This window comes from Eptesicus fuscus, chromosome 12 (assembly GCF_027574615.1).
Source record: "Eptesicus fuscus isolate TK198812 chromosome 12, DD_ASM_mEF_20220401, whole genome shotgun sequence".
Lineage (NCBI taxonomy): Eukaryota > Metazoa > Chordata > Mammalia > Chiroptera > Vespertilionidae > Eptesicus > Eptesicus fuscus.
Genome location: NC_072484.1, coordinates 33881486 through 33901569, shown reverse-complemented (window position 1 = coordinate 33901569; position 20084 = coordinate 33881486). Strand labels below are relative to the sequence as shown.

Genomic DNA, 20084 nt, shown 5'->3' with positions numbered 1-20084 from the left:
CATGCCCCAATCAAGGATCAAACCTGCAACCTGGGTATGTGCCCTGACCAGGAAATGAGCCCATCACCTTTTGGTGTACACGACAACGCCCAACCAACTGAGCCACACAGGCTAGGGCTATCTTAATTTCTTAAAATATAAAAGCCATCACAGAAGTGTTTATTATGAAATCATGGTGAATACTCAGGAAAAAGAAGTGTCAGTCACAAATAGAGGAGATATATTAGCAGTCCCATTAAAGTTTCATGTACAAGTAACTATCTCCTCCCTCAACTAAACAACTGAAGAGGCAGAAAGTTCAGTCTTATTATTTCCCAACTAGAGGCCCAGTGCACAAAATTCATGCACAGATAGGGTCCCTAGTGGCTGCTGGCTGCCAGCCAGGGCCTCCCTTCCCCAGCTGCTGACCAGGGCCTTCCTTTGTTCCGCGCCACCCCCTGGTGGTCAGTGCACATCATAACGAGCCATCGAACTCCTGATCGGTTGAACTCCTGAGGGGACACTTTGCATAATAGGCTTTTGTAGAATACTAGAAGCTCGGTGCATGAATTCGTGCATGGGTGGGGTCCAGCTGGCCCGCCCTGATCGGGGCTGATTGGTCTGGACCGGCCAGGGAGAGGAGACGCAGGAGGTTGGCTGGCTGGCCCCACCCCTGATTGAGGTGGGGGGGCGCTGATCAGGGGTGGGCCAGCTGGGGGGGAGGGGCTGCGGGCGGTTGGCTGACCAGCCCCACCCCTTGGTTGAATGCCCGGTTGAACTCCTGGTTGAGGGGACAATTTGTATATTAGCCTTTTACTATATAGGATTATTATTAAGTTGTAGGCTTGCACAGAAGACACAGGCCTTATAGGACATTTAACAAAACAGCCTTTTGCAGTGATGCTTTCATTATTTAAATTGGCACATGGCAGATTATGTTAACAGATTTATTTATTGACTAAGTCTAGTCATATTTCCTCAGTTGGCATCTATATGATATCTATGTTTATGTTTGCTTCAACACTGGATATTTGTTCAAAAGTCTTCCATATTTGATTTCTACCATAGAATTTGGGGTTTAAATAGAATTTAGGATATTTTTAATGGTAGACTGCAAAAGGATAAAGAAATAAAGAACCCACCCGATCGGCGTGGCTCAATGGTTGAGCATTGATCTAAGAACCAGGCAGTCACAGTTTGATTCCTGGTCAGGGCACATGCCTGGATTGCAGGCTTGATCCCAGTAGGGGGCATACAGGAGGCAGCTGATCAATGATTCTCATCATTGATGTTTCTATCTCTCTCTCCCTCTCCCTTCCTCTCAGAAATCAATAAAAGAAAGAAAGAACCCTAATGAGAGTTAAAATCATTTGGCTTATGAATTCTACCTGTCAGCCAAAAAACTTGCTTTTCATTGCAAGGAAATAGAACATTTTGTAATTAAGTGCTCCACAGCAATAAATTAAGATCCAAGGTAACCTAACAGTATTTTTAAAAAATGTGTCATGTCATCACCTTTTCTGGCACATCGCTTTTCTATTTTAATGTTTTATAGTTCTTATGTGATTAAAAGCACAACACAAGATAGCATTCTTTTTAATAGTGTTTTCTAGTCTGGCCAGTGTGGTTCAATGGTTGGGCATCAACCCATGCACCAAGAGGTAGCCGGTTCAATTCTTGGTCAGGGTACATGCCCAGGTTTCAGGCTCGATCACCAGTGAGGGCATGCAGGAGGCAGCCGATTGATGTTTCTCTCTCATCCATGTTTCTCTCTCTTACCCTCTTCCTTCCTCTCTCTAAAATAAAAAAAAAAAACACATAAAAAATAGAAAGTGTTTTCCAAAGTTTAAATGCTTATTATTTGACAAATATTTTGATTGACACATATTTAAACCAAACAAACAAAGGAAGAAAAATATGGGTAACTTCATTAGGAAAAAGCAAACTATAAATTGTAAATTTTATGAGATCAGGAACAATATGTCTAGTTTGCTTCCTATTCTGTTCATTTATTCATTTATTCATTCAACCAATATTTATTGAGCATCTACCACATGCCTGACAATGTTCTAGGCAATGGAGATATATAAATAAATTAAAATAACAGACAAAAATCCCTGTCCTCTTTGGAACTTACTTTCTAGCAAGAGGAGACAGACAATAAACAAAATAAGTAACTAAAATATTCAGTACGTTAGAAAGTGATAAGATGGTAAAGGGGGATGAGGAAGGCAGGGTGCAATTTTAAATGGGGTAGCCTGTTTAGCCCCACTAAGAAGATAAGTGAAGAAATGATAGGATAGGTGGAGAAAGAGCAGTCTAGGTAAAAATTCTGATTCCAGATGGGGACTAGAATATTAAAATAACTGTAAGATCACCCTGCCCTAGCTGGATAGAGCGTCGGCCTGTGGACTGAAGGGTCACGGGTTCAATTCCAGTCAAGGGCATATGCCAGAGTTGCGGGCTTGATCCCCAGTAGGGGGCGTGCAGGAGGCAGCCAATCAATGATTCTCTCTCATCATTGATGTTCCTATCTCTCTCTCCCTCTCCCTTCCTTTCTAAAATCAATAAATATATACATATATATTTTTTTTAAATTAGCCATGAAAGAGACATCTAATCAAGTTCTTCATGGTACCATGGGGAAGGCTAGATGTTAGTTGGTGACTTGGTTCCTGCACCCAGACCTCCAAGATGTCAGAAAATTACCCTTTCCAGTGTCCCTCAATGCATCTTGAATTCTAGCTCTCAGCAATATTCAAACTGCTTTATTGACTTATCAGAGCCAAAGGCCTTACGTTAATACCTGCTACTTGCACAACTCTTAGAGATTACTTTCCACATTATATTCTATGTGAACAACACCCCCTAGAGCACAATTTCAGAATACAATGTGAACAGTGATCAGGAGTTACTGGCCAGTTGTATGGCAATTAGATGTTTCAACAAGTATCCTGGATGTCAAGATTTTATTACCATACTTTATTTGCGAAGTACTAAGGAAAACTCTAACAGTTTAGAATGATTACTGTGTATATTTAACATAACAAATAAAAGTAACCTGTATCATCTTCTGTGTTTGAAGCCCCTTATTTTGTAATATTAAATAGTCCAATAAATCTTTTCCTAATAAGCAGTCTTACCACAGAACTTCTTAAAAAAATATTTTTATTGATTTCAGAGAGAGAAAGGGAGAGGGAGAGAGAGAGAAAAAAACATCAATGATGAAAGAGAATCACTGACTGGCTGCCTCTTGCTCACCCTACACTAGGGATTGAGCCCACAATCCAGGCATGTGCTCTTGACCGGAATTGAACCTGGGACCCTTTAGTCCACAGGCTGACACTCTATCCACTGAGGCAAACCGGCTAGGGCACCATATAAGTGGTTTTTTAAAAAATGTTTTTACTGATTTCAGAGGAAGGGAGAGGTAAAGAGAGAGAGAGAGAAACATCCATAAGAGAGAAACATTGATCAGCTGCCTCCTGTTCGCCCCCTACTAGAGATTGAGCTTGAAACCCAGGCATGTGCCCTGAGCCACAGGTACTGGGCACTACAGAACTTTTTAAAGGAACCTGAAAAGTCTTAAGCTGTTTTTCAAATAGCGTGTTATAAGGGAAGTTTCTCTGTGCATACTAATCAGATTACTATTTTTAAACTGTAAATATACAGTATATGTAACCTTTAAAGTACTACACAGTCTATTTCAGCTGAAACCATGTGATTTTTAAAAACAATATGCTTTTATTGATTTTCCAGAGAAAGGAAGGGAGAGGGAGAGAGAGAGAAACATTGATGTGAAAGAGAAACATTAATCGGTTGCCTCCTATATGCACGAGGACCCGGGGACTGAACCTGCAACCTGGGCAATATGCCCTGACCGGGAACGAACTGATGACCTTTCAGTGCATGGGACAACATTCAAGCAACTGGGCTAACCGCCAGGGGAACAATGTGATTTTTAATAATGTTTTACAAAGTGGCACAAGAGAAGAAATGGTTTAGTTACCCCAAACTTCCATCCTGTTGCATGACAACTCAATGTGATGACCAAAATTAAAATTTAAAAAGTTAATTACTATTCTTTTAAAGCTAACCATTAAACAGATGAGAAAATATTCCTACCATTTCCATTATATCATATAAAATTCAACTTATTTTCCCCTAAAATGTTAATCTCATCCCTTCCAAAACCCAAACTTTATAAAGTTGCTTCTAAATTAACTATAGAACCAACTAATTATTTTTGTTTTTTGTTTTTTGGTGTGTTTTTTTAACATTCTTTATTGTTGAAATTATTATATATGTCTCCTTTCCCCCCCATTGACCTCTCCCTGCCTGCTCCTGCCCCCTAGCACAGGCCCTCACCCCACTACTGACTGTGTCCATTGGTTATGCTTTATGTGCATGCTTACAAGTCCTTTGATTGATCTCTTGCTCACTCCCCTGTCTAACCCTCCCCTGACTTCCCTCTGAGGTTTGACACTTCTATGTCTGTTCGATGCTCCTATGTCTCAGGATCTATTCGGTTTATATTGTTCATTATATTCCACAAATGAGTGAGATCATGTGATATTTATCTTTCAACTAATTATTTTAGAAACTATGATATGCCTGTGCTAAGCATTTCGAGGAATACAATGTTTAAAAAGTTCCAGTCCTTAATTCAGTAAGACAGCAACTAAACAGGGATGTAAAGAATGGAGGAAAATGAGTAACTGAAGTAGACTTCATTGACCCTGAAATGTGAAGAAGAATTCAAAGGATCTGGAAAATGAAGAGGGTATCCTGAGATGGGATAACATGATAAACAACTGTTACAGAAACAGGATAAGCAAGCAAGCACTCATTCATTCACTCAGTGCCCACAATAGTGTCAGACTAAATATTTATGACTACCCACATTGTGTTCCAGGCACACAGCCAGGATTTCTATGTTCTTTCTTTTAATCTTCAAAACCATACTGTGAGGACCTTCTCATGTTAGTATCTTCCTACAGATGAGTACATAGTAAGTACCCAGAGGTTAAGGACCTTATTAAAGATCACATGGCCCTACCCGATTGCTCAGTGGTTAGAGCATCTGTCTGCAGACTGAAGGGTTACCCGTTCAATTCTGGTCAAGGGCACGTAGCTCGATTGCAGGCTCAGTGCCTGCATGGTGGAGGCAACCAATTGATGGATCTCTCTCACATCGATGTTTCTCTCTCTCTAAAAAATCAATGGAAAAATATCCTTGGGTGAGAATTAACATACCCACAAAAAGATTATATGGATATTAAGTGGCAAAGCAGGAATTTAAACCACATTCTCAATCTCAACTCTAATGTTCACTCCCATGTATTGTTTTAGGTGGGGACTAGACTAGAATAAGTTGGACAGGTGAACACAAATCAATTATTAGCAGGAAGAAAAAGATCCCAATGTGGAGAAATAAATAAATCAGGACTTCATGGGAACCACGATGTGCCCTTAAACAGAATGAAATCAGTGTTTTCTGAAGACAAATTTTCATAGCCACAAGCAAGACAGATGTGAGATAAGAATGTCTGGTATTAGAGAGACTAATTAATGATTTAGTGATTAGTGATTCATCATATCATAAAAAGATATGATATGATAATGGCTAGGACCAAGATGATAACAAGAGGGAATGGAAGAGGACAGAATCTCTGAAGTTGTGACAACAGAGACAATATTGGTATTAAGTAAATAAGTAAAATAATTGATAATTAGAAAGAAGTAAAACTATCTACAGATGGTGTAGATAGAATCCACAAAAAGCTATTAAAATAAGTGAATTTATTAGCAAAGTTGCAGCATTTAAGATCAATATACAAAAAAAAAACCCTGCATAGTTACAATGAGCAATCAAAGTTGAAATTAAAAATAAAAACAGGCCACCCTGGCCAATGTGGCTCAATTGGTTGAGTGTAGTACGGTGTATGGAGAGGTTGCCAGTTTGATATCACATCAGGGTACATGCTGGGGTTGTGGGCTCAATCCCCAGGAGGGAGGCATGCTGATCGATATTTCTCTCTCCCTCTCTCTTCCTCTTTCTCTCTAATCAATAAAAGCAAATTTTTGCTGGGGAAAGGTCAATGGGGAAAAAAGGAGATATATATACTACTATTTGTTTTTTAATATATTTTATTGTTTTTTTACAGAGAGGAAGGGAGAGGGATAGAGAGTTAGAAACATTGATGAGAGAGAAACATCAATCAGCTGCCTCCTGCACACCCCCTGGTGGGGATGTGCCCGCAACCAAGGTACATGCCCTTGACTGGAATCGAACCTGGGACCCTTTAGTCCGCAGGCCGACGCTCTATCCACTGAGCCACACCGGTTAGGGTTGTACTACTATTTGTAATACTTTAAACAATAAAATAAAATTAAAAAAGAAAAAAAAAGCAAATTTTTAAAAAACCCAAAACCACCTTTGCTGCTTTTCAAGAATTAAAAAAACACAGAGCCCTAGCCATGTAACTCGGTTGGAGTGTCATTCAGGTATGCCAAAGTTGTGGGTTTGATCCCCAGCCAGGGCACATATAGGAATCAACCAATGAAATGTATCAATAAGAGGAACAACAAATCAATGTTTCTCTCTCCTTCTCTCTCTCTCTCAAATCAGTAAATTAAAAAAAAAAAATTACATGGTATCAAAAACTGAAATACTTAAGAGAGAAATTTGACAAAGATATATAAGTACTTCAAAACTTCAAACATTGCTAAGAAAAATTAATGAAGATCTAAATAAATAGGGAGATGTACTATGTTCACAAATGGGAAAATTCAATATTGCTATGTCAAGTCCCCCTCCCAAAAGATTCAATGTTGTCCCAATAAAAATCCCAGCATGCTTTTTAGGTAGAAATTGGCAAGCTGATTCTAAAATTTATTTGGAAATGCAAAGAACCTAAAGTAGCCAAAACAACTTTGAAAAAAGAAGAGTACATTCAGAAGACTAACACTACCTGACTTTACATTATGGTAAATCAAACTACGTGGTACAGGCAGTACCACAAACAGCCTGGCCGGTTTGGCTCAGTGGTTGAGCATCTACTTATGAACCATGAGGTCAGGGCACATAACTGGGTTTCAGGCTTAATTCCCAGTGCGGGGGGCGGGGGTGTGTGTGTGCAGGAGGCAGCTGATAGATGATTCTCTCTTCATCATTGTTGTTTCTATCTCTCTTTCTCCCTTTCCCTTCCTTTCTCTGAAAAACATATTAAAAAATCATTTATTTTTATTTTTTGTTAATCCTCACCTGAGGATATTTTTCCATTGATTTTTAAGGAGAGTGGAAGAGTGAGGGAAAGACAGAGAGAAACATCGATGTGAGAGAAACATATCAATTGGTTGCCTCCTACATGAGCCCCGACCAGGGCCTGGGCCAGGAAGGAGCCTGCAACCAAGGCACATGCCCTTGACCGGTATCAAACCCGGGACCCTTTGGTCCACAGGCTGATGCTCTTATCCACTGAGCCAAACCAGCTAGGGCTAAAAAAAAACACACATTTTTTTTTTTTTTAAAAAGAACTTCAATGCATCTCTAACAACATATGCAAATGAGCTAAAAATGGACAAAAGAGCTAAATGTAAAAACAAAGCTATACAAATCCTAAAAGAAAGCATATAAGAAAATCTTTGTAACCTTGGGTTAGACAAATATTTCTTAGATACAACAAAAGTATAGCACAGCCCATAAAAGAAAAAATTGATAAATTGTACTTTATAAAAAGTTTTTAGCTTCTACACTTCAGAAAACATGACTAAAAAAATAAAAAGGCCCAAAGGTATATAGCTCAGTGGTTGAGTGTAGATCTATGAACCAGGAGGCCATGGTTCGATTCCCAATCAGAACACACACCCAGTTGCAGGCTGGATTCCCCAGTAGGGGGTGAGCAGGAAGCAGCTGATCAATGATTCTCTCTCATCATTGCTGTTTCTATTTCTCCCTCTCCCTTCCTCTCTGAAATCAATTAAAAAAATATATTTAAAAAAAAGAAAAGAAGAGCGTCTCTCCGCAGTCGATCCTCTCGCCTCTGGCCACGTGCAATGATGGCCACAAAGAAGAGCAGTGGTTCTGGTAATTCAGATAAACCACGAGAAGCGGCCAAGTGGGTCCCTTCCTTGAAAAGGTCACCAGAGAAACTTCCCTACTTCTCTTGCCCAAAGTCCTTGAAACAAAATGCTGCGAAAGTTGTGTGGTTTGTTGTTCACATTGAAAAGGAGGAGCAGAGGAAGCACTTAGGTTTGTGTAGGCGCCTCCTGGTCCTGTGGAGTCACCTCCTGAGTGTCTGCTGAAGTAAATTGAACCATCTCAGCAACATGGTGCCACCTGAAGCAGACAAAAGTGTCTCTGGCTCACTTCCTGGCAAGGCTAAGCTATCGGGGGCATTCACTGGATACCAACACCACAGACTCAAGACACAGCACCACGTGGGTCAGAGAGGAAACTCCGGCGTTCCTGCAAAGAGTATCTGACACCTTAGAAGACCGAATCACGTGATGAATCACTGTAGCTATATGAATATCATTACTTTTCTTTTCATTGCTCATAAATTAACTCTTTAAAAACAAAAAAAAAAAAAAAAAGAAAAGAAAAAGATAAGCTACAGACTGGCAAAAATATCTGATAAAGAACTTACACCCAGAATATATAAAGAACTCTCAAAACTCATTAAGAAAATAAAAAACCCAATTTGTTTCAAAGGGTAAAAGACTTAACCAGACATTTTACCAGTGAAGATAAGATATAGGGATGCCAAATAAGCACTTGAAAATATTATGGAAATATTAACTTTGACAACTTCTTAAATAGTTATACACTTACTATGTGATCCAGCCATGCTACTCCTATGTATTCACAAAGGTAGTTTTATTTGTAATAGTCAAAAACTGGAAACAACTCAAGCATCTATCAACAGGTGAATAAACAAACGAGATATATCCATACAGTAGAATACTACAATAAAAAGCAATGAACTACTGATATATAAATCTTAAAATAGTTATGATGAATGAAAGCCAAAGGGAGGGAGGGAGCGAGGGGTATGGGAATGGAATGAACTTATTCAGAGAGGGAGGGATTACAATGGGTACAGGGAAATGGTACCAAACTTAAGGAGTTTGCCACTTAGGGGTGCTCTATTAAAAAATAATACATGGTTATCACAAGTTAGTTTCATTTACTTGCAGCAAGTAAAGGAGACAGGAGATTCCTATCCAAAGCTCTGTCTTGGAAGGGAGCCTCAGCCAAAGCTTATATACATTATTTGGTCAATTATGTTGATTGATTGATTGATTGATTGATTGATTGCAGTTGGCTACTTGCATCAGGTTGAATTCCTGTCAGCTCCTCCTATTTACAGCTGCATCTACAAAATACTCCTCCACATTTTTACATTTAGCAAGACATAATACTTAAAATTGTCCAGACCTTGAGACCCTTTTCCTATCTAACAGAATCTTATAGGAGTGAGTGATATGTTCATGATATCTTGATTGTGGTGATGGTTTCACAGGTATATCCATGTGAAAACTTACACTGTATACTTTAAATATATATAGTTTATTGTGTGTCCATGATACCTGAATTTCTCAAAAAGTGATAGAACAAAACAAAATACATGCAAGGGAAAAGTGATAAAGGTTTAAGAAAGAGTCAGGAAGAAGCACTGTTTGTTCAGGAGAGGGTGAGTAGACCCATGCAGTTTGAAACAGCTGGATATGAGAAGACAGTGAACCAAACCAAACATCATCTGTAGACAGTGAGAAACATGGGCTTGAAATACAAAAAGGAATAATTCCTTGAGAAATAGCAGATGACGGAGCACAAGGCAGAGGAAGGTACCAAGTTAGCTCAATACCTCATTAATCTATAACATTATTTATGATATATTCCCCTTGGCCTGTTGCTTTTTAAAATACAAAAGACTGCTCTCCTGGCTTATTTCACTGATAAATACATCTGAAACAAGAGATGCAGACAAAGCCCACATCCTCTCACAGGTCGCATCTAATCAAATGTGGCTCAACTTGCTTTGAAATGGTATTGCTCAAAAGAATCTATAATTCACCTTGCAGAATTCATCTTGATAATAAGCTTTCAAGGAGATACACAATTTAGCAGAAAATATCTGAACCTGACTTGTATTTCTAAAAAGCAAGGAGGAAAGGCTAGTCTAAAATATATCTTGTGTTGTAAATATAACAAAAATATCACATTCTAAATAAACAGCTCAGTGAAAAGAGCTAATATAGCTTACATTGCTATCTGGATCCTACCTCCTTGCTGCTCTCTCCTGTAGTAAACACAAATGCCACCTTCTCAGTAAAGCCTTCCTAAGTCCCCTCTTCACTATGCTCCCTTGATAGACTAACTATACTTGAACAACAGCACTTAGTTCCTTAAGCTATTAGAAGTACTGATCTACTCATCACAAATCCTAAACACAGTGTTCTGTACACACCAGGTGTTGAAACAGGAAAAATAGGAGTGTGATAGCATTAGGCCAGAAGTGACAAGATCTAGAGAGGCCTAGAAACCAAACCCAAGGCTCACCAGAGTTCTGGTTTCCCTTCATTAAGTGTGGTAACTGCAGTTGACTGGGGCCGAGAGGTAAAGTACATAGGAGTTCACTACATTATTCTGTCAACTTTGTGTATGTACAAAATTCTCCACAATAAATTGCTTAAAAATAATAATAAAGGGTAGGTGAAGATATGATCAAACCGTTTTTGTTCTTACTTTCCTACTTTTGAACTTTTCTTTCCTTTTCCCTTTAAACTTGATCTTTGCCAGCCTTCCCCCTTTGTTGTCAACAGGTCCACTGGGTCATTAGCCATTTAACAAATGGTGGTTTGAAGGATAAAAGACAGACCTTTTGCACAGGCAGTGGAATTCCAAATGCTAGACTCTTGGCTCCACAATGTCTGATTCAGAAGAACTGCTGGTAGCTATTAGTTCAGCTCGCCCACCCAGGCATATGAAGACTCCTTCCTTTTACACCACTGCCATATGCCTCTCATTTATGCCTACACAGTTTTGTGCCTGTGTGCTTTCATTTAGCACAGGAACAGATCAGACCCAATGTGACCACATAAATTATTGGGAAGGTCCAAGGATAAGGAATCCAGAATGAAGCAGTTTCAAATTAGAATTGCAACAGATGAGAATTTTTTTTCTTGTGTGGCAATAATCCAACAAAAAATGTATTTTCAGAATCCCCAGACACAAAATGAGGATATACATACAATAACAGTATGTGAGATGCATTCTGGCCTAAATGAGAGCATTTGCCATCTTAAAAGCATATCCTGTGCTTTCCCACCTCTGAGTCTTTGTTAGCATTCTCCCCTATACTTAAAACTGTGGGTCATATCTGAATCTCTATTTTCATTTTTAAAAGTTTTAAGTATTACTGATTTCTTTCTTGATCCAAAGATACTGGGAGCAATCTTATACCTAGTTGTTTGTTTTTCTTTTTCTTAACTCACAAAGAGAACAAAGTAAAGGAGAGAGAGGGATGGGAAGATCTCCTGCAGTAACGAAACTAAAATTGAAAGAGGAATAGAAGGTTATTAACAAAAAACAAAACATGAATATGAAAGAAATGTCATAACGTGAAAATAATGGGCCACAGGCAGTACAAACTCCCAGTGGGGAAAGGAAAAGGTTCAAATTTTCTCAAACAAGCCAACTGGTGGCACCATTAGCCCCAGGACTTGGTATTGGATGGAACAGACTGATTATGATGGTTCTTGGTCAGATAGCCTTGATTCTTGCTCAAAAGAGTGGACATGTTAAGGAAGGTTATACACACAACTCTGGCAAAAAGTTGTAAAGTCATATGCCTGATTCCACCACACACAAGAATAGGGAACAGAAATAACTGACATTTGAGTAAAAGTTTGATAACAAAGGCCTCATCTGGGATCCTCTGACTCAGAGAAAAGGGGAAAACAGCCAACCAAACAAATCACGCCAATAAAAAATGTCTAGATTTGAGTGGTGATCTGCTCTTCTTTAGATCACTTTGAAAGCTATCCTTCAAGGCCTGGTTCAGATGACATTTTCCACATGCAACCTTTACTAATCATCTCCTTTATTCCACTCATATGTCCTCATCTTAACCCGTCTCACTCAGTTACTTGAGTGCACAGGCCATACACCTCTGACAAGGTATCAAGTTGCTTAATATCTGGAAAACTTATGCAGAATTCGTAGTTCTCTGCCTTTCAGGAAATATATGCTAAATATATTTTTTCTTTGGTTTTTGAAATTTTGACAAATCACAACATACAGAACTCAGTGGTATAAAATTTAAATAACCAGAACCAAATACTTATTATAAAACATATATAAATTAAATGGTGTATAATAATTGTATCTAGGAGATCAAGGAGACCAATACTTTTAATAAGTTTCCTGGATTTAGTAAACCTTATCGATTATACATAAAGAGAGCTAGCTCAATATGGTCCCACAAAACTGGTAAAGTAGCTGAGGGTTTTAACAAAAGCAGCTTACTGTCAAATGATCCTATAAAATAAGGAAACACTAGAGCCAGGCCAGTGTAGCTCAGCTATTGAGCATCAAACCAGGAAACAAGAGGCCGCTGGTTCGATTCCCGGTCAGGGCATATGCCCAGGTTGCGGGCTTGACCCCCTTTCGGGGGCGTGCAGGAAGCAGCAGACGGATGATGTTCCTCTCTCATCATGGAGGATTCTATGTCTCTATTCCTTCTCCCTTCCACTCTCTCTAAAAATATCAATAAAATATATTTTGAAATAAATAAGTAAATAAAATAAAATTAGGAAATACTAGAATGATCACACACTTAGATAATGATAGGTATAGAGATCTGCTTACCAGTGATGGCGAACCTATGACACGCGTGTCAGCACTGACACGCGTAGCCATTTCTGATGACACGCGGCCGCTGAGGCGGCCGCATGCCGAGGATGAAACATTTGCTGCTCCTGAGGATGAAACATTTGCGAAATAATGTTTTTTCCTCAAAGTGACACACTACCCGAGTTATGCTCAATTTTTTGGTGAAGTTTGACACACCAAGCTCCAAAGGTTGCCCATCACTGGCTTAGACCATCATTCAAATGCTTACCTGCACTCACTTGAGTATGTGGCTTCATGGCCCAACTTTTATCCTAAATATTGCAATTCAAACCAGGTAAGTAAGATGTGGAACTAGAACTTTCAAGGACTCCAACCACGAAAAAAGCAGACTGGGATAAATTTCTCTCCAAGTAGTGTTCAGAGCACAGACTTCCCCACATGGAAATATAGCTTCAAACATGTACTTCTTTTATTACAATCCATTTAAATTTTTTATTTGGCCTTAGTGAAAAGAGGTAAGAGTACCCTCAATAATATATCAGCATCTTATGATAATAAGCTAATTTATAATTCTGAATTTGGGTTTTTGACAACTTAAAATTTATAGTTTTGCCATAAAATAAATTTATTCAAACAGATGTTTTGGTTCCGTTAAAAAGCTATATTCTGGGCAAAGAACAGAAATTTCTCCAAAGAAGATATGCAAATAAGCACGGGAAAAGATGCTCAGCATTATCAGTCACTGGGGAAATGAAAATCAAAACCCCAATGTGATAACACTTCCCACCCACTAGATGATTATAATAAAAAAGACAGTTATTAGCCTGGCTGGTGTGACTCAGCAGTTGAACATTGACCCAGCAACCAGGAGGTCAATGGTTCAATTCCTGGTCAGGACACATGTCCAGACTGCGGGCTCAATATACCCAGTGGGGGGCGTGCAGGAGACAGCAGATCGATGATGTTCCTCTCTCATTTATGTTCCTGTCTTTCTATCCCTCTCCCTTCCTCTCTAAATATCAATAAAAACTTTTTTTTTTTTTTTAAAAAAAGACAGATAATAACAAATACTGGGGAGGATGTGGAGAACTGGAACCCTCATATACTGCTGCTGGGAATGTAAAGTGGTCAGCCACTCTTCCAAAGTAATCTAGCAGAATTACCATAAAACTCAGCAAGTCCATTCCCAGTTATATCCCCAAGAGAACTGAAAACATATGTCCATATAAAAACTTGTACAGAAATGTTTATAGCAGTATAGCCAGAAAGTTTAAACAAGTCAAATACTATCAATTGATAAATGTTTAAGTAAAATGTGGTGTAGCAGAATCTTATTATTCACGGTAGTTATGTTCCATAAAGTAGCCACAAACACTGAATTAGCAAATACTGAATCATTGCTCCTAGGGGAAATATAGTGGTAGGTTCCTTTGAGCCTCTAGTCACCACATTTTCGTCAATGGATCAATACATTGCCTTGTTTTATGTGTTTCTGTTTAAAGACACCTTTCTATAATAATAAAAGCATAATATGCTAATTAGACCGGACAGTCGGACAACCTTCCGGACAAAGCCAAGGCAAGCTGCCGTGGCTGCGAGGGCCGATCCCCTTGCACGAATTTCATGCATCGGGCCTCTAGTCTATAATAATAAAAGTGTAATATGCTAATTAGACCAGACGACCTTCCAGACAAAGCCGCAGCGGAGGCAAAGACAGCCGCCACCGCCGCAGCTGAGCCCCTTGCACAAATTTCATGCATCAGGCCTCTGGTTTAATATATATTGTTGGCTTATTAACAATGAACTCATGGCCAATAGCATTGTAATCCATGTCTGAACAAAGCTTATTTAACACACATATTTTCTCCTTAAGGCACATCACAGCTTTCTTGTGCTTAGGAACATTAGACGGTGCTTCAGCACCATACTTAAGGGCCATTCCAAACAGCAAAATAACCAACAAAAAGCACAAAAATGTGAAAAACGTGGCACTAAATAGACCATGAAAAGAACTTGAGCCCTGGCCAGGTGGCTCAGTTGGTTGGAGCATTGTCCTGTACACCAAAATGTTGTGGGTCTGATTTCCAGTTGGGGTGTGTACGGGAGGCAACTGATGGATGTTTCCCTATCTCTCTCTCCCTCTCTCCCAAATCAATGAAAGCGTGTCCTCAGGTGAGGATTAAAAACAAAAAGGAGTGGGAATAGAAGGATCATACCTCAACATAATAAAAGCTATATATGATAAACCCACAGCAAACATCATACTCAATGGGCAAAATCTAAAACCATTTCCCCTAAGAACAGGAACAAGACAGGGATGCCCACTCTCACCACTCCTGTTTGACATAGTACTGGAAGTATTAGCTATTGCAATTAGGCAAGAAGAAGAAATAAGAGGCATCCAAATTGGAAAAGAAGAAGTGAAGCTGTCCTTATTTGCAGATGACATGATATTGTACATAAAAAACCCAAAAGATTCCATAAAAAAACTAATGGACTTAATAAATGAATTCGGCAATGTAGCGGGATACAAAATTAACGCCAAGAAATCTATGGCATTTCTATACACCAATAATGAACTTACAGAAAGAGAAACTAAAAAAGCAATCCCATTTACCATCGCACCAAAAAAATTAAGATACCTAGGAATAAACTTAACTAAGGAGGTAAAAGATCTATACGCAGAAAACTACAGGACACTGAAAAAAGAGATAGAGGAAGACGTAAACAGATGGAAGAACATACCATGTTCATGGATTGGTAGAATCAACATCATTAAAATGTCCATACTACCCAAAGCAATCTACAGATTCAATGCACTCCCCATCAAAATACCAACAGCATATTTCACAGACCTAGAAAGAACTCTCCAAAAATTCATCTGGAATAAAAAAAGACCCCGAATAGCCACAGCAATCCTGAGAAAGAAGAATAAAGTAGGTGGGATCTCAATACCAGATTTCAAACTGTATTACAAAGCCACTGTTCTCAAAACAGCCTGGTACTGGCACAAGAACAGACATATTGATCAATGGAACAGAATAGAGAATCCAGATATCGACCCAAACCACTATGCTCAATTAATATTTGACAAAGGAGGCATGAACATACAATGGAGTCAAGACAGTCTCTTCAATAAATGGTGTTGGGAAAATTGGACAGATACATGCAAAAAAATGAAACTAGATCACCAACTTACACCATACACAAAAATAAACTCAAAATGGATACAGGACTTAAACATAAGACGGGAAACCATAAAAATACTAGAGGAATCCACAGGCAACAAAATCTCAGACATATGCCGAAAGAACTTCTTCACTGACAGTGCCCCTAGGGCAATGGAAGCTAAAGAGAAAATTAACAAATGGGACTACATCAAAATAAAAAGCTTTTTTACAGCAAAAGAAACAATCAACAAAACAACAAGAAAGCCCACTGCATGGGAGAACATATTTGCAAATGCTATCACTGATAAAGGTTTAACTCCAACATCTACAGGCAGCTTATGCAACTTAATAAAAGGAAGATAAATGATCCAATAAAAAAATGGGCAACAGACCTAAACAGAATATTTTCAAAAGAAGACAGAAGGAAGGCCAAGAGACACATGAAAACATGTTCAAAGTCACTTATTATCCGAGAGATGCAAATCAAAACAACAATGAGGTACCATCTCACACCTGTCAGAATGGCTATCATCAACAAATCAACAAACGACAAGTGTTGGCGAGGATGAGGAGAAAAAGGAACCTTCGTGCACTGCTGGTGGGAATGCAGACTGGTGCAGCCACTGTGGAGAACAGTATGGAGTTTCCTCAAAAAACTGAAAATGGAACTCCCATTTGACCCAGTAATCCCACTCCTGGGAATATGTCCAAAGAAACTAGAAACACCAATCAGAAAGGATATATGCACCACTATGTTCATAGCAGCACAATTTACAATAGCTAAGATTTGGAAACAGCCTAGGTGCCCATCAGCAGATGACTGGATCAGAAAACTGTGGTACATCTACACAATGGAATACTATGCTGCCATAAAAAAGAAGGAATTCTCATCATTTGCAGCAACCGGATGGAACTGGAGAACATTATGCTAAGTGAAATAAGCCAGTCAATGAAAGAAAAATACCACATGATCTCACCATTTATGGATAGTAAAGAACATTATAAACTGATGAACAAAAAGATAGAAACAGAGACAGTAAAGCAGCAAACAGACTTTCAAATTACAGGGGGAAAGTTAGGGAGAGGTGGGGGAGATAAGAAATCAAACGAAGGACTTGTATGCATGCATATAAGCATAAACAATGGACGCAAAACTCTGGGGGGTGAGGGCATGTATGGGTGTGGGGTGGGGGGGGGTAATGGTAAGATATGTACACATATAATACCTCAATAAAAAAAGTCAAAAATAAATAAAAAATAAATAAAAAATAAAAACAAAAAGGACTTGAGAGCTGAAGCAAGAAGGCAGAGAAACACCTTGTTCAACTTTAGCTGGGAATGTGAGTGTTGGGTGACTGAAAATTTTCACTGCACTGTTTATGTTCACGTATGACCACTGCACATTGATTTTGGGTTTACAAATAAATTTTAGCAAGTAGGCAAATTTGCAAATACAATTTTTTAAAATATATTTTATTGATTTTTTTACAGAGAGGAAGGAAGAGAGATAGTTAGAAACATTGATCAGAGAGGAACATCGATCAGCTGCCTCCTGCACACCTCCTACTGGGGATGTGCCCGCAACCAAGGTACATGCCCTTGACTGGAATCAAACCTGGGACCCTTCAGTCCGCAGGCCGATGCTCTATCCGCTGAGCCAAACCGGTTAGGGCTGTAAATACAATTTTTTTTTTTTAATAAGGATCAATTGTGTATCATACAAAGGATATTATCAGCCATAAAAAAGAATAAGGTACTGATACATGCAACAACATGGGTCAACCTCAAAAACATTATGCTAAGTGACAGAAGTCAATCCCAAAAGACATATTGTATCCCCCCCATTTTAAATATTGACAATTAATTCAGAAGCATTTAAATATAATGCAATTCAAGCAAATAATATTTCTAACACTTGATATGAAATGTCCAAATCCAGAAACAGAAAGTAGATTAGGAGCTGGGAAAGGAAAAGATGTGGAGTAATTATTAGTGGGTATGGGGTTTAGAATGGGGATGATGAAATATTCTGGGATAGCAGGGGTCCTCAAACTTTTTAAACAGGGGGCCAGTTCACTGTCCCTCAGACCATTGGAGGGCCAGACTATAGTTTAAAAAAAACTATGAACAAATTCCTATGCACACTGCACATATCTTATTTTGAAGTAAAAAAACAAAATGGCAAAAACACCCGCATGTGGCCCGCGGGCCGTAGTTTGAGGATGCCTGTGGTATAGTGTTCACAGTTGCACAACCTTGTATATTTACTAAAACTCCATTAAATAAATATACACTTTGAAAAAGTGAGGTATGTTTAAAAAAAAATTATCCACATTATTTTCTGACTTATGCACAGCAGTCATATATATGACTTTCCTTTCAAATACCATATATATATATATATATATATATATATATATATATATATATATATATCATGAAATCATTACCTGGGTGTAACCTAATCAGTTCATTTCTAACACAGCAAGCATAAAGTTAACCTTCCTTTAAGCGCACACTTCTCTCCTATTGATAAGATGTTTTTAAAGTGTGCAAAGAGGCCCCTCCCACAACGGTAGGCCCCAGGATCCCCCTGGCTTGCCAGTTCACTATGGTCAACAAGGAAGCAGCCAGTAGAGAATGTGTGATCAACAGAGTAGAGAATGTGTGATCAACAGAGTGCAAAATATGGAAAAAGAACACCTCTTTTCTTTATCATTTGGTGATGACCCACATGCTCTGAAGTGGCCCAGCTTAACTGCACCATGGCTTCCAGATGTAACCAGACCAGAAGGGAAAGATTTCAGCATTCATCAACTTGCCGTGGGGGCAAGCACATTGGAAGAACAAAACCACCTTGTGATAGCCCAGCCGGTGTGACTCAGTGGTTCATCGTCGACCTATGAACCAGGAGGTCATTGTTCGATTCTTGGTCAGGGCACATGCCCCGGGTTGCAGGCTCAATCCCCAGTAGGGGCCATGCAGGAGGCAGCTGATCAATGATTCTCTCTCATCATTGGTGCTTCTGTCTCTCTCTCCCTCTCCCTTCCTCTCTGAAATCAATCCTATTTAATAAAGAGGGAATATGCTAAGTGACCCTCACACCGTCCCAAAGATGGAGGCGCCCACAGCCAATAAAGAGGGAATATGCTAACTGACTGCCCCGCCCTCAAAGATGGCAGCACCCACAGCCAATAAGGAGGGAATATGCTAAATGACTGTCACGCCCTCAAAGATGGCGGCACCTACTGCCACAAGATGGCGGCACCCAGTCCCCTCAGCCCCACCGGGGCGGCAGGCGCACAGCAAGACCGGGCCTGCCCCCAGGCAGGCAGGCCTCTCTGCGCGCCTGCCTCCCGAGTCCCCTAGTCCCCTCAGCTCCCCAGCCACCCAGGGCCAGCCCAAGGTGCAGGCAAGCCTCTGATGTCGGCTGCCCAGCCACCCAGAGCCAGCCCAAGGCGTAGGCAAGCCTTGGATGTCAGCTGCCCAGCCACCCAGGGCTGGCCCAAGGCACAGGCAAGCCTTGGATGTCGGCTGCCCAGCCGCCCAGGGCTGCCCGAGGCTCAGGTAACCAGGGCTGGCCGAGGCTTGCGCTGCTGGCAGTGGCAGCAGCAGAGGTGTGATGGGGTGTCGCCTTTCCCTGATCACCGGGTCACCTCCCACCCCTGAGGGCTCCTGGACTGTGAGAGGGGGCAGGCCGAGCTGAGGTACCCACCTCTAGTGCATGAATTTTCATGCACCAGGCCTCTAGTAAAAAAATAATAATTTAAAAAACAAACAAAACCCCACCTTGTGATAGCCAGTGTGCAGCTCCCTAACTACAATGCTCAGTTTGATGCTTCACACTATGACAGTGAGAAAGGAGAATTTGGAAGTTTTGGCTATTAGTGAAAAAAAAAAAAAAAAAAGAAACTAAGTAAACAGGGCCTGTTATATGCCACAGAACTCTTGCATTATTGCAACAAAAACTCCATCCAATGCTGTTCTTGATTTTGACTATACAAAACAACCTTCTAGCCTTAGCCAGTTTGGCTCAGTGGATAGAGTGTCGTCCGCCTGCGGACTGAAGGGTC

The 20084-nt window shown here is 39.8% G+C and overlaps 1 protein-coding gene and 1 pseudogene across 4 annotated transcripts in view; one reads left to right on the top strand and one right to left on the bottom strand.

The window, feature by feature from the left end:
• The window catches only part of CBFA2T2 (CBFA2/RUNX1 partner transcriptional co-repressor 2), a 153002-nt gene that overhangs the window by 93985 nt on the left and 38933 nt on the right, over nucleotides 1–20084 (bottom strand). The gene's annotated exons all lie outside the window — the stretch shown is intronic.
• The window catches only part of LOC103304912 (histone-binding protein RBBP4-like), a 31124-nt pseudogene continuing 19080 nt past the window's right edge, over nucleotides 8041–20084 (top strand).